General features: G+C 40.5%; 1 long non-coding RNA gene across 1 annotated transcript in view; it reads right to left on the bottom strand.

The window, feature by feature from the left end:
- Window positions 1-7,500, bottom strand: part of LOC138015639 (uncharacterized) — a 30,038-nt gene that overhangs the window by 818 nt on the left and 21,720 nt on the right. The gene's annotated exons all lie outside the window — the stretch shown is intronic.

The following is a 7,500-nucleotide window of genomic DNA, read 5'->3' as shown; positions in this document are numbered from 1 at the left end:
TTGTTTTTTCTTTTGGCAACCAACCTTTTCATTTTACCAAAAACTAGTCACCCAGTAAACTTTCTGGTCGTCTGGGATGACCGGACAACTGCTAATTTTGAGCACTGTACCAGGGTGAAAACCCCTTTCTAAAGGGGTTGCTGCATTTCTGAAGGGAAGCTGCCTTAATTGTTTTGAGAAGCTATGAATCAAACATTAAAGGGGCAGCGTACACTCTATTTAAGCAACACATAAAAAATCAAAGACACTTTGTGCTCAATGGCAGATACGAAATTAATTGGTAAAATTTATTTACTGGTAAACATAAATTGCCATGAAAAAACACAACTACACCTTTAAAATTTCAGAGACAGAAAACAAAGGCCAACGTCTGCTCAGATTTCAAAACTGGTTTTGAATCATTTGCAATGTAACTAATGACCCTTTATGTTTATCACATAGCGTTAGTTTATGAAGGCTCAGTAACTTACCTTTCCTCCAGATAAAAGCCCTGGAAGGTAGCATCATCTTCCAAAAGGCACTTGTACATTGTACGAAATTCAGTCTGAGATACTTTTAAAGTTGAAGTAGCACAGTCAATAAGTTATTATACTAACTTGAGATGCTTATTATTATTCCAGTTCAAAAGATGTGATTAATTTATTGCTACACTGTTCAAAGCTTACCTGGATCAGGACTCAAATGTAAATTTACTGTATGACCAAAGGGCATGCTCAAAATTATGTAGCAATACCCAGTTCTTGAATTGGAAATTGAAAAGACGTAAGCTGTCAATACGTCTCCCATACTTTGAACCCCCAGCAATAGCCAGTAAGTAATATTCTTTCAAAATATTTTTATGTTTTTCAATGGTTGAGAGGAACTTCTGATTTTTGATAACAGGTCGATCTGTCGATAGCTCACTACACTGGCATCAATAGTACGAGAAAGACTACATGGGGATTACATGGTTTATATGCCCGTTGAACAACTAAAAACAAAATGATCATGGAGGAAAAGTGGAGAAATTTTTCAACTTTTGCGACATCTTCTTGATCAAATAATTGGCAAGTTACATGTGCAGGATAGAAAAATATTCTAAAAGCATCAAAAAGCATCATTCGTTAACTTTCAGGAGTACACCGTCGGGAGAAAAATGCCAAACAACTAACAGTCGCAGAGAAATTGGCCAAACTTTTGCAGCTACTGACTTTTCTGATGATATTTGAAAGAAAGAGTTCTTTTGTAGCTTTGTTTGATAGAATGCACAGTATAATTATAAAGAATATTTACATATGCTGATCTTGGTGGTGTTATCGAACTTTGCCTTGGTGGATAACAAGGCTTCGACCAGCATAATTCTTCACATCAACCATCAACTTTGAAACTGTTCTTGTTTAACAATTGAGTGGCAACATTTTAACCTTTTGTCTCCAGTCAAAGCCCAATTTAATCTGAGTACGTTTTATTTTTAATGGCCCCCCATTCCTTGGCTACAGGTGGGCACCTGAGAGCTTGGTTGAAAAGAAATTAACCAGAAGACTTGTAGTGTATTGTGTGTGAAAGCAGCTTAATTAAGAAATATGCAAAACAGTATAAAAGCTCAAATTTCATGTTCACACGTCCTCCATTCTCGGTTCAGTTCTCAGTGATCTGCATGAAAATACAGCCTAAACTTTTGCCAATCCAATGCCAAGAAAACATACTCTCAAAATTTAAGAAAAAAGAGAATTAATTTTTGAGCGCAGTGGCACTTTAAGTTGGCTCCTCTGAACCAATAAACACCGGTCTTGAGCTAAGCCCGTGAACGCAGACGTATAGAAACGAACATGCTTTGACTGCGTTTGCAGGCTAGTTTTAAGCTTACATAAGTTCTTAATGACAAAATGCAACTGTTTAAAGAAACAAACAACCCACACTTACCCGGCATCTTGATGGGACATGCACCTTAGAAGTACTTTTCTTCTTTAACGTTTTTTCATTCTGCTCGGTGTGGTTCCTCTCACTCATCAAATGGCAAAGAGAGTCAACTTTATTGCTCAATCCCTCAATATTGCGGACATTTTGCTTGTCCCGCTCGATCAACATCGCTGTCGAAGTCCTGTACATAGATGTCTTACACGAACAAGATGTAGCAGTTTCTTCATGTTGTACTAAGACGCTTACGCAGCTGATATCAAGACAAATTCCTGATGTTGAATTCCATAGTTGAATTGGATATGAGTATCCCTTCGGAAGAGACGTCGAGGAAACAGATTTTTGGACAAGTACTGAGTTTCATAAGTCTATGTTTTACGTTGTCAAACTACAAACGAAAGAAAATAACATAAGTTACAAAGTTTTCCAAGACAACTAACTACCAGAAAAGCTTAGGGATACAAGAAAACTACTTACAATTCTGGTTGCCTTCTCTTCTGACTTTATAAGGCGAGGCACGTATCTATTTATACTTTATCAAAAATATGCGTGATATGTTAAACACGTTTCTTTTCACACGTACCTATTATTCCTTTTATAAGTTCCATCTTTATGTCAAAAATATATGCGTTATGCAAAACACTTCCCCCCAGTGCGGAGGTATAATTAAATTTCCATTAATTAGACTGAACAGCTTAATTTGACGTGTTTATTTACTTAAGTCGGGTTATCTAATTCCTCTTTGGTAGCAATTAGGCATTATTTGTGAATAGGTCTGTCGTAGACTGCATTTGCTGTTTTTATCTTTGCTTTCCTCACGAGTCCGTCATCGCCAGGAAATGTTTCGAGTACAACTGCCATCTTCCATGTTTTTCTGGGAGTAGGTTCCGTCTCCAAAACAAGATCTCCTTCTCTGAGGTTCTCTCTCTTTCGGTACCACTTGTTCCTGGGTAGCAGGTCTGGTGCGAAATACTTCAGCCAACAGTTCCAAAATTCGTGTACACGTTTTTCAGTGCTCCTAACGAGATCCCTTGGATTCACTTTTGATTGCTCTTCTGGCACAGGAGGTGGAAAATGATTCCCGATTAAAAGGTCGTTTGGCGTGACGGGTGGACCTTCCCAAATACCATTGGAACTGGGATAAAGCGGTCGCTGATTTACGAGACAGGTGACTTGTGCCAGAAAGGTTCTCCATTGTTCTTCTGTGAGGACTTGGGTCTTACACGAAACTTCCAGTGCTCTTCGTACAGATTTGATAAGACTTTCTACTACACCATTTTGATGGCTGGCTCGTGGAACATTCCAGTTCCAGTGAAACGTACAAAAAAAAATTCTTCACAAACGGCACTCTGGATTTTTGGGATGTCCCATTCTTGCATGGTTTCCTTTAAGTAGTGTTGAGCACCAATAAAGTTTTTTCCACAGTCAGACCAACAGTTGTTTGGATTTCCTCTCATGGACGTGAACCGTCTGAAGGCCATGAGAAATGTATCTGTGCTTCTGTCTGTTACTAACTCTAGATGAACTGCTCTAGTAGTCATGCAGGAAAGGATAATTGCATGTGCTTCCTTTAATGTTTTCCGACCAACTCTGATCTGCAGCGGGCCAAACATGTCAATTGCTGTGTTGCAGAATGCTGGGAATCCCACTGCAACTCTTAGCCTAGGGAGCTGGCCCATCAGTTGCTCTAATGGCTTTCTTCTTAACTTCTTGCAGGTCACACATTTTGCCGTAAGATGCTTTGCCATGTGACGTACGCCTATAATCCAAAAACGACGTCTGGATTCGTAAATGAGGCTTTTGCTGCTGCAATGAGCTCGCTTTTCGTGAAGGTGGTAGACAAGAAGGTGAACTAGTTGATGTCCTTTCGGGAGGATAATTGGATTGCGGAGCTCGTTTGATAGAGATCTGATATTTTCCAGCCTTCCGTGTGCGCGTAATAATCCTTGCTCGTCCTCAGATGGAATCAACTTTTTGTCTATCTTATCTTTGTCCAGGGTTTGTTGGCTCCATTTAGACAGCCAAAGTTCTGCTTGTGATAACTCTTTCAGTAATATTACGTCTCGATTTTTTACTTTTGTTCTTGCGTTGCTGATAAACCTCAAAACATATGCCATGACTTTCCTGGCTTTTCTGAACGTTGAGCACGATTTCATCAAATGTTCCATGATAGGGTTTCCGACAGCTTGCGTCTGATCAACTGGGTCCTGAACAAATTCGTAGAAGGTCTCCGTTGCTGTGGCTTGCACACATTTCGTATCTGATGACTTCCTTTCCTCATTGTTTGGTGAGCTTTCTTTGAAGGCGGGCCACTCTTCTTCTGGCTTCCTCAAGAATTTGGGACCTTTTAACCAGTCTTCCAAGGCTTCTGGCGCAATCCCTTTGGTTAAGGCATCGGCTGGGTTCTGGTTTGACTTAACAAAATGAAATTCTTCTGGGTCAATCGTTTCCTGAATTTCAGCTACTCGAACTGAGACGAATGGCTTGAACTTTCTTGGGCAGATTTTTAGCCATGACAACACGATCTGGGAATCTATCCAGAACATTCTTTTGCAGTTGCTGATTCCAGCAAATTCTAATGCTTCCTTGCATGTCTTATATACTCTCGCGAGTGAGAGGCATCCCATGAGTTCTAAACGAGGTGTTGACTTCTTCTTCAATGGGGACACAAATGCTTTAACCAAGATTGGTGTACAGGTGTAAGTTCCATTAGAAAGGTTCCATCTTAGAAACAGGACTGAGCCATAAGCTTTCTCTCCCGCGTCGCAAAATCCATGGATTTCTGGTAATTCAACTGCATCGTCTGGTTTGAGCTTTCTACTGAATTCGTACTTGAGAAGTTGGTTAAGTACTTGAACATTCATCTTCCATCTTAAATGGATTGAGTCTGGGAGGATATCGTCCCAAGAGTAACCTGTGTTCCATAGTTCTTGTAGAGCAATTCTGAACTCGATGGTTGTTGGGATTACGAGTCCTATTGGATCCCATAGTTGTGCAAGATATCCAAGGCAATTCCTCTTTGTGATTGGACTCTCACTTATAGCAATTTCATTCTTTTTGAAAGAAAATGTATCCTTTGCTTTGTTCCACTTGTGACCAAGAAAATCCACGACAGTTTGATCGGACTGATCAATGTTCTGGTTGTTCGAGTTCCACTCTTTGACTTGAAAGCAGCCTGTGGCAAGTATGGAATCTATCTCGTTTGTCATTTGCTTGCTTCTTTCTTCATTTTCTTTAGATCCTCCAATGTCATCGACATAGACATGTTTACGGAGTTCTTCAGCAGCTTCTGGGAATCGATCTTGGCAAGCTTTTGCCAAGGTGTTGATAGCTCCAGCAGTGATGTCTGGGGCCGGTTTATCTCCGAAGTTCAACCTTTTCCACTGATAAATTCTAGCCATCTCATTTTCGTTTGGTCTCCATAGGAAACGGTGAAAGACTTGATCTTCTGGATGGATCATCACTTGGTTGAACATCTTTTGGACGTCTCCGGTATATGCTACATTATCATACCGCCAAGCCATTAACACGTTTAATAAACTGTTAATGTAGTTGGGTCCTTTTTCCAGGTGGTCATTGAGGGATTTTCCGTTTGGGCCTTTCGCACTTGCATCAAATACTAGTCTGACTTGGGTTGTTCTGTCGGGGGTGAACACCACTTGTAAAGGAAGATACCATTCTGGCTGATTGTGATTAACGTCTGAAGGGGGTATTTCCGTGATGAAGTCTAGTTCTACCAGCTTTTGTACCTCAGAGTCGATTATTTCGGTGCAATCCTTTTTCTTGAAAGAGTTTTCAGAGGAAATCATTCTCTTGTAAGCAGCGTCGTAGTTAGATTCATTTGGAGGTCCATCTTCTCTCCAAGGCATTCGAACTTGTACCCTTCCGTCGACGATTTTGGTGGACTCCGAAATCGATTTGATAAACTTGTTCTCCTGGAGATCGCTATCTCTACATGTACAAAGTTCGGTTGGTCTTACTCCCATCAAATCTTGTGTTAGAAGTTTCTTCGTGTCCTCTAGCACGCTGACTGTTCCAACATCCACTGAACTAATTCTTGTCGACTGCTGATTTACTGGACCAGCAAATGGTCCGATGATATACCACCCGAAGCAATTTCGTTTAGCTATCGGCTCTCCACTTTTCCCTGAGATCACATGCACATCATTGAAAGCGTCTGCAAAATCTGTACCAATCAACAAGTCTACTGTTCCGCCTGATAAATGCAAATTGTTTGAGATTGGTTTTAAATGAGGATAACTTTCTAATGCCGTTCTTGAGACCGTTCTTGCTGAACTGCATGGCTTGTTAATGGCATAAGCTTGCATAGATTTCTGAACGCTTTGTTCCAGAGTCGAGGAAACAGCTAGATCGATGAGCTCTGATTCCTCAGACTTTTTTTGACCGCCTGCGAGGTTCATCGTGAGATGTGTTTTGTAACCACGAATCCCGAGTTTCTTTGCAACATTCTTCGAGATGAAACTTGTGTTTGAACCACTATCGAGCATAGCTAATACTTCGATGCAATTTCCGTCTTTGTCTTTTATCTTAACCATTTGGACAGGGCAAATAGTGAGAACGCTTCTTTTCCCTTGAATATTGTAATTACAGGCTTCTTGGCTTGTATTTGAAGCTGTTGCGTTTTCAGGATCTTGCCTGGATTCTCTTGTTGACGTGTCTTTGTTATGTAAGGAACGGTGATGGCGTCGAGTGCATTTGTTGCAAGTATATGTAAATGAGCACCGCCTAGTTTGGTTGCCTGTTTTGCTGCTCATAGTTTTTGCCTCTTAGTTTACTGGGTTCATTGGTTTAAACGCATTTATTTTGTCTTCTATTATAACTTCAACATCCATGGCTGCTTCCAAGCTGATTTATTCGAGGAATATTCTACTTAATCTCCAGTTTTGGTGGAAAGCTCCTGTGATCGCTCCTACTCAAGTTCAAGCCACCCGCCATGTTTCTGAACGAGTTCGACCCCTCGACCTTAACATATGGAATTCCCTTAAGACGATGGGTTTGCTAAAACCGTTTAGAGGAAATCGAAAAAGCTATGGTTTCAATGAAGGACCATTCCATATACAGTCGAGGATTTCATGTAATTCTGGCCTCCGAAGTCGCTCTAACTATGCAATCACTGAACCGCGACTCGTTAACTTCAACAACCTGGTCTCACTTCCACTTGAAACTCAACAAAAACATCAAACAACGACTTCGAAAGTTCAATTTGGCTTGTGGAATGCCCGTTCAGTCACCAAGAAGTCTGCATTACTATGCGACATCATTCAAAGCAATAAACTTGATATTCTCGCCGTGACCGAAACATGGATTAATTCTGATATAAACAATTCACAAATACCTGAACTTTTGAATAATTTACAGGACTTCAAAATTCTTCAAGTCCCTAGGGTATCAGCCAAAGGTGGCGGAGTGGGCTTTTTTCTTCGTAAAGCTTTTAACAGCTCGATCTTGAAAGATTTTAACCCAAAATCATTTGAATTGGTTGATATGCTGATGAGACTGAAAGACTTTACCTGCCGTGTCATCTTAATCTATAGGCCTCCACCATCACGTAAAAACAAGTTAACAACGAACATGTTCCTTGAT

Source organism: Montipora capricornis, chromosome 9, assembly GCF_036669925.1.
Source record: "Montipora capricornis isolate CH-2021 chromosome 9, ASM3666992v2, whole genome shotgun sequence".
Taxonomy (NCBI): Eukaryota; Metazoa; Cnidaria; class Anthozoa; order Scleractinia; family Acroporidae; genus Montipora; species Montipora capricornis.
Note: the sequence above shows the minus strand (reverse complement) of the source record. Positions and strands in the feature narration are given on the sequence as shown.